The 6,020-nt window shown below is 39.6% G+C and overlaps 1 long non-coding RNA gene across 1 annotated transcript; it reads right to left on the bottom strand.

The window, feature by feature from the left end:
• Nucleotides 1-606: 606 nt before the first annotated feature.
• LOC116100541 lies at nucleotides 607-5,075 on the bottom strand. Its single transcript, XR_004122619.1, has 2 exons — nucleotides 4,362-5,075; nucleotides 607-870 (listed from the first exon to the last, which is right to left on the bottom strand). It is a non-coding gene; the product is annotated as an uncharacterized LOC116100541 (long non-coding RNA).
• Between the last annotated feature and the right edge of the window lie 945 nt (nucleotides 5,076-6,020).

Genomic DNA, 6,020 nt, shown 5'->3' with positions numbered 1-6,020 from the left:
CCTACTATTTATGGATTGATGTTAATCTGTGTCTTATCTGTTTCTTTAAATACAGTAGTAGATTTTTTTTTTTATATGAAATTGGTCACCCCAGTGTTTGGTGTATATATGTTTATGATAGTAATGTTTTCTTGGTTAGTGTTTCCTTGGTTAACATGAAGTGTCCTTTTGAATTTCTTCTGATTAATGTTAATTTAAAGCCCATTTTTGTCAAGTGTTAAAATGGTCATGCCTGCTTGCTTTCTTGCTACCTGATCCCCTTTGATTGGAGTACTTTTATCCATTCTTATACTCTCTGATGCTGCTTATCTTTAAAACTAACATGGGTTTCTTTTAGACAACAGAAATATGAAATTTTGTGGCTGGAGAGATGGCTCAGAGGTTAAGAGCACTGACTGCTTTTCCGAAGGTCTTGGAGTTCAAATCCCAGGAACCACATGGTGGCTCACAACCATCCGTAATGAGATCTGACACCTCTTCCTGAGTGTCTGAAGACAGCTACAGTGTGCTTGCATATAATAAAGTAAATAAATTTAAAAAAAAAGAAATATGAACTTTTTTTTTTTTACTTTTCTAGGTAGGCTATTGTATTTTTTTTCCAATCCCATCTTCATTTCAGCATGAGTCCTCCTTAATGTTTCTAGCTACTAATTGAATTCCATTCTCAAATCTTGGGTTGCTTCATCATTTCCATTAGCCTTATCTTTGTATTTTCTTAGCCATTTCTCAGATTTATTCTCATTTTGCGCTTTCTCCTTGAATTCATTGAGCTGTTTCTTAGTGTCTTCCTTAAACTTCTTGAATTCTTTGATGAAGTTTATGATTGTTCTTTTATATTCTGTGTCCTGGGGTCCATCTAGGAAATTCTCACTGTTGAATCAAATAGGATCAGGAGTCAAGGAAGCAAGCAGGCATCACTGTTCTAACATTTGACAAAAATACACTTTAAACTAATGTTTTGACATTACTGGTAGAATTTGGAGAGAAGATACTGGCTTGATCTTTAATATTGTTTGTATTTTTGTGATGGAATATGCACATATGGACTTCTTTTGTGATTTCTGAGTTTATTATGAATAAAGCAGGTTAGGGAAGAAGAGAAGATATGGGGTCAGGTTGGATCTATGAGTTGAAAATGGCTTGGATGGAATCAAGTTAGGTGGACAGAGAACACTGGGCTGGTATGTGGGATGTGCTTCCTGTTCTAGGCAGGGATTGTGGTCATAGATGAGGCTGAGTGGAAAGATAGGGTATGATGTGGAAGAGTAGTGTTGTCTGAACGATACATACAGAGGATCCTGGACCAAGCTTGAGCTCCTCTGCAGTGAAGTCAGGGAAGGCAAGTCTAGGCTAGTGCACTGGTTATGGGACCCAGTTTAAGTTAACTAAGTTGTGTAAAAGGCATCTGTGAATACCCAAGGTCAGGTGTAACCAATAGGCTAAACCCTGGAGGAAGAATATGGGAAGACTATATATATAGACTGGAGTGGTGGTTAGGGCATCACATATGAATTTCTTTATAAAGATAGTAAGAGGCCTATAGGTGTTTGCAGGAAGGGCAGGTCCTTCCTAGTGGAGATCTAGCATGTGGCTGTAATCCAGTTATAGTTGGTCAGACTAGGCTGGGATATAGGATGGTGATCCAGGCTAGAACCTGGACAAAGATATCGGAATTCTGTATATCTAGGGGAATGGTCATGAAAGCATTTCTGTAGGGACCTATGTGTGACTGTATAGATCATCCAAGAGTCTGAGGCATGAGGATTGTCTCAAAATTTAGGGTTATATAGCAAGATCTTGTATCAAAAGTACTTTTCAAAAATAAGGACAGAAAAGAAAAGAAATACTGTTGCAGAAATACTGGTGTGCTCTTTATGGTAGCATCATCTTTTATACTTGAAATCTCTCAGTGCCACCTGCCCCAAAAAACCCAGTTTTCACTCCTGTACAACTAAAAAAATATGTCATTATTTTTTTTGTTCTTCTAGAAGAAAATATAATGCTCTAAGCTATAAGGTTTTATTGGACTCAAACTTAAGATTTTTCTGCTTATTGATCATAAAAGCTCATATAGTCCCTGAATTATGATGGCTCTACTGCTGATATTTTGGTTTATGGCAGGGCATTCAATAGAAACCATAACTTAAGCTTTGAATTTTGATCTCGTCGTAGGTAAATAATGTGAGACCTGATCCTTTCTTGAGATGCTGGGCAATTGCAGCCACCAGGCAACTGTGGGGAAACAACTGGAACTCTGCAGTGCTTTCTTATCTGAGCTAGAATGTATGGGAGGCTGAGTATATTACATGCCCAGTGTATGTGCACACATGTGTATGTGTCTATGTGTGGACATAAGTATATATGTGTTTGTATGTACATGCGTGAGTGTGTATCTGTATGTCTGTGTGTATGAATGTGTGTGCATATGCAAGTGAGTATATGTCTGTGTGTACATATGCCTGTCTCTGAGAGTATGTGCAAACGCATATGTGTGTGACTGTGTGCCACTGAGGATCAACTCAGGCCCTTTCATGTAGTAAACAAGTGTTCTACCACAGTGTTACACTGCCAACTCCTTATACATTTTGATTTCAAGTATTTTAAATTTATGATGACTTAATTAGGACCAAGTCCTACTGTAAGTTGAAAAATACCTGTGTGAATTTTTACTAAAAATCAGAATAAACTATTGCTTTACCAGTGACTCTTGTTCAGACCAGTGCTGCCTGCATTGTCTGTTGGCTGGTATACTGCTTTCACCAGTAATGTATGGGCGTGGGGTGAACTGCTCCTTTACTATGTACTCCGATTCTCAAGCTTATACCGGTTTATTTGACATGCTGAGAGAGCCTCTGAGGGAAACAGGAAGATGTGACTGCAGAATTAGAAAGCAAGGAGAAGCAGCATGTTAATCCAAGCGCTACAAAGTGATTAAGATCATCACAAGGGAGGGGTCGTGGTTAAGTGAGTCCAAAACCTTGATCCAAGCAGTGCTTAGCGATTATAATCTCTGCACTGTCTGAGGAGTCCTGTCAGCTCTTTTGGTTTTCCTGCAGTGGCAAAGCTTTATTCCCCCTTACCAATCCATACATCTTCTCTTTCAATTTCTTCTCTCATATGTTAACAGATTTCTGGCACATGGTGTAAAGGAGTGACAAGAAAGTGTAGCCTACCTCAGTCCTAATCTCTGAGAGAAGTGCCTCTTACTAATGGCATGTAGGCATGAATTAGCCGTGCAGACTGTAGACGTCCTCTAATGGCTGAGGTGATTCTTCTTTTGCTTTTTTATTGGATATTTTCTTTATTTACATTTCAAGTGTTTTCCCCTTTCCAGGTCTCCCCCTCAGAAAACCCCTATCCCATTCCCTCTCCCTCTGCCTCTATGATGATGCTCCCCTACCCACCCACCCACCCACTCCTGTCTACATTCCCCTACACGGGGGCATTGAACACTGAGGTGATTCTTATTGTCCTAGGGCATTGGGAACTTTCATCACAAAATGCTACCAGATTTTGCCCTTTCTGCAGTGATTGTTTTGATCAGGTAATTTTTTTCTTAGTTTTTTGATATGAAATATATTGACTTTCAATTATTAAAAACATTAAAGAATCCCTCTTGATTTTGGTGTTTAAATATTTCTAGTTCAAAGTAGTATTATTCTTATTATATCTGATAAACACTACATACAAGCTCTTGCAGGTTGTGCCAAAGGCATCATTGTGTGTAATGTATGTATGCATGTATGTATGTATGTATGTATGTATATATGTATGCATGTATGAATGAGTGTGTGTGTGTGTGTGTGTGTGTGTGTGTGTGTGTGTGTGTGTGTGTGCATGTTAGTATCAGATTTAGGCCGAGTCCAGCATGTGGGATGTTCACAGTGTGGTAGCAGGAGGAAGTTCATTTCAAATCAATAGCTAGTGGTGTGGACCGAGGTTAAGAGAACACCAAGGAGAGAATTTCTTTTAGAAAAACTTCTAGCATCTGAGCCAAGGTTGTTCAGCCTTTCCTAACAAGATGTCTTGCTGGTTTCTCTGCCAGCTAAGAGTTACAATCTGACCTGTCCACAGATGGGACAGAAGTCCAGGAAGAGCCCCCTTTGCTTGTAAAACTGGAGCTGACCCCAGATGGCATTGTATAACACAAATGTCACTGAATACTGTGAATAGCCCTGGCTCTGAACTCTAGATGGACACACAGAGATACCTTTAACTCTATACAGACACATGGATTGGAGATCATCCGGCACTAAAAAGAGAAGAGGGAAACATTTTTTCCTGGAATTTCATTAAAATATGGAATGAGATAATAGCAAACATGAATTGGGAACAAGCTGTCCCAGTAATTACTATTTTACCTTTTGCGTTTGTACCAGGAGGAAATGATTTCCTTGGTTCTCAGAATCACTTTGTGCTATGTGAGTATCATTTCCTTTCCCCTCTCTTCTTCCTTTGATGGGGTTTTGTTATCCAGACTAGACATTATTTAAATTGACATCCATTTTGTTATGATGAGGTTTTCATCTTCCAGATCAACTGCAGGATCAAAGAACAAAGGACACATTTGAACACCCAGCCCCCTGTTTCTTTTGAAGAACTATTCGCCAACAATTTAAAGAAAGGTCATTTTTTCCCTTTGAAACTTATCAAGATGACCTCTGACCCATCCCATCTACTATTTCAGATCAGCTTTTTTTTTTTTTTTCCTGCAGCCGTCTACATGCATGTTGGATCTAAAAGGCTCATGTGCTACTTCATTTCAATCACCTGGTTTGCTCCTTACTGATATCGCCTATTTTTCAAATAAGGGGGTACATGCTCAACCTGTAGTTGTAGTAATTTTAACTTTATATTTTTTTCCTCACAGAAAAATGGAACTGTTTATTACCACTTTCTATCAAAACATATTTAACAAGAATTCTTTCCTACTTAACTGAAGCAAGGTTTTCTCCAGCATGTCAGCATGTTCGGGCACTAAGAAAGGAACACACGGAGATGTTAGTAGGGTAACAAATTCCAACTACTGTACTGCTGACAACAGCCACCCCTTGAGACATGTAACTTCATAGTTACCTTTCTTTAATATGGTGAGGCGGGAGTGGGGCACAGGGATAATGTTTGGTACTTGATTTTCCTAAGAATAGTGGTTTAGAAATCTATGGGAGTTAAAGGTACATACTTTGCCTGCTACGAGCATTACAGTTCAAGGAAGGGTCAAAACACCCACAAAGCCACCTGGAGGATTTAAGTGGCAAATGGCCAGTCTCATTATGAATAAGGAGATGTTCCCCTGACTCCACTGTCTCATTAAGATATCATGTAGAGGGCACAACACGTACTGTGTGGCCTGAGTCGTTTCATTTTAACTGTCTCAGAAAAACCATACAAGCACAAGGAACTTCTTGTGCTGGCAGTCATGTGAGAGGAAATTCAATATCTGACATTTTTTTCCTGTTTCACACATACCATACTGTTTTCCACATTCTAGTCTTAATGATGTCTTCACGCCAACATCATATAAACTAGCATGATATACATTCCACTCTCATTCTACTGCTTGGGAACTTGGAGAAAATCCCTGTGTATTGTGGACCCAGGAAGTGATAGAGGAGCGTCCTAAGAAGTTGGCTCCAGAGCATGCAGCTCACGGTGGAATGCTCAGGGTCGTGCGATCCACAGTCCACATGTCATGGTTAAATTCTCAGGCTCCATTTTAATTTTCTTGTATCACAGTATCTAGATTTGCATTTTAGCATAAGTGATAGCCATCCTGAGAAGCAGCAGACAGTGGCCTACATCTCTGGAGTGATACAGCATTCCAGTATTGAAGGCGTGACGGGGTCCAGCTTTTGACCAACACCCACACTCAGATCTCAGTGGATACATGTGGGGGATAGACCTTAGTGGTGGTGGCAACTGTGACATCAAGAGTCTTTCTTCTTTGCATTGAAGTAGCAGAAGATATGTAAACTTACAAAACTGGAGCATAGGGGTGGCATCATAGACATGAAGAAATC

The sequence above is a fragment of the Mastomys coucha genome, unplaced genomic scaffold (assembly GCF_008632895.1).
Source record: "Mastomys coucha isolate ucsf_1 unplaced genomic scaffold, UCSF_Mcou_1 pScaffold21, whole genome shotgun sequence".
NCBI lineage: Eukaryota > Metazoa > Chordata > Mammalia > Rodentia > Muridae > Mastomys > Mastomys coucha.
The sequence above is the reverse complement of the archived record's forward strand: the minus strand, read 5'-3'. Positions and strand labels throughout refer to the sequence as shown.